Source organism: Palaemon carinicauda, chromosome 1 (assembly GCF_036898095.1).
Source record: "Palaemon carinicauda isolate YSFRI2023 chromosome 1, ASM3689809v2, whole genome shotgun sequence".
Taxonomy (NCBI): Eukaryota; Metazoa; Arthropoda; class Malacostraca; order Decapoda; family Palaemonidae; genus Palaemon; species Palaemon carinicauda.
The window spans coordinates 37,950,061-37,952,216 of record NC_090725.1 but is presented as its reverse complement, the minus strand read 5'-3'; positions in this window follow the sequence as shown (position 1 = coordinate 37,952,216).

The window sequence follows — 2,156 nt, the reverse complement described above, 5'->3', positions numbered from 1 at the left end:
TTATTATTATTATTATTATTATTATTATTATTATTATTATAAACTAAGCTACAACCCTTGTTGGAAAAGCAGGATGCTATAAGCACAGGGATCCCAACAGGGAAAAAGAAAATAAAAGAGTCCAGTGAGGAAAAGAAACAAGGAAATAAATAAACTACAGAAGTAATGAACTATAAAAAAAACATCTTATGTGTAGGAACAACAATAAAATAGATATCTCATATACACACTATTAAAACTTCAAAAATACAAGAGGAAAAAAATAAGATAGAATAGTGAACCCGAGTGTACTCTCAAGCAAGAGCATTCTAACCCAAGACAGTGGAAAACCATGGTACAGAGGCTATGACACTACCAAACACCAGAGAACAATGGTCTGATATTGGAGTGTCCTTCTCCTAGAAGAGCTGCTTACCATAGCTAAAGAGTTTCTTCTACCCTTACCAAGAGGAAAATAGCCACTGAATGAATATAGTGCATTAGTTAATACATTGAATGGAAAAGAATAATAATAATAATATTAATAATAATAATCTCCTCCTACGCCTATTGACGCAAAGGGCCTCTGTTAAATTTCGCCAGTCGTCTCTGTCTTGAGCAAATTCAATACTTCTCCCAAGGCCAATTGGCCTTGACTTCTCCATTCATCATCTCCTACTTCGCGCTTTATAGTCCTAAGCCATGTAGGCCCGGGTCTTACAATTCTTCTAGTCATCTAGTACCTTGTGGAGCCCAGTTAAACGTTTGGTGAACTAATTTTTTGAATAATAATAATAATAATAATAATAATAATAATAATAATAATAATAAACAGGCATAAGGAACTAAACACTCAACGGGAGGACAATATTCTAGATTACTTATAATTGTAGGAAATATTATCAGAAATGGATATTGACTCTCATTCTCAATTTGCCTCACATCAAAAACAGAGGAGTACCCCCAAATTCCATGCGTAAAGAACAGCCGTAGCACTCGGCTAGTATCCTGTAGTATTAATTGCCAATTAAGATACCTTCACACCTCGTTTGTTTGGTGATAAAATCAATTATAACTGAGCAATCGGAGTGAAATAGTTCCAGTGATATAAAAGTACTTAGAGGCAATAACGGGTATATGAGCTTGGAGATAGTTATGTACATCGTATTACGAAAGAGTTTCATTATCAATGGTTGAACTGTTCGGTGCCGTTCTCTGTGTATTGAATTTAGGGTCACTTCTGTATTTTTGGTTTCTAGCTTTATGATGAATAAATAATTCCCCCCCCCTCTCTCTCTCTCTCTTGCTTATATATATATATATATATATATATATATATATATATATAGATTTATATATGTGTGTTTATGTGTAGATAGGAAGATAAACACACATGAACACACACACACACACACACATATATATATATATATATATATATATATATATATATATATATATATATATACATATATATATATGTATATATGTGTGTGTGTGTGTGTGTGTGCATGTGTGTATACTTTTATACTCATATCCATACGCTTGCGTATATTACAATAATACAATTAACATAATAAAATCAACTCAATAGTTATCATAGCCTGAAGTGAATAGCTGTGAATACATTAGTATTCCATGTTTCCCTTTGGAAAGCTTAAAGAAAGCAAATCTCTACTCAAAATGCTTGTAATTATGCAGATTAGAAATTAACTGTAATTTCTAAAGGTTATTTTAAACCATCTCCAAACGCAACTGAAAGTCCTTCTTAAACTAATGAAACATTATCAGTCGTCCCAAGAGGAAAGAAATAATTACACTACGTTCAAACGCCTACTCAAAGCAATCCCAGAGTGACCTTAAGAGTAGTAGGTTGGGCAGGGCACCAGCCACCCGTTGAGATACTACCACTAGAGAGTTATGGGGTCCTTTGACTGGACAGACAGTACTATAGTGGATCCTTCTCTCTGGTTAAGGTTCATTTTCCCTTTGCCTACACATATATCGAATAGTCTGGCCTATTTGCAGATTCTTCTGTCCTCGTAGACCTGAAAACACTGAAATTACCAAACAATTCTTTTTCGCTTAAGGGGTTAACTACTGCACTGTAATTATTCAGTGGTTACTTTCCTCTTGGTAAGGGTAGAAAAGACTCTTTAGCTACGGTAAGCAGCTCT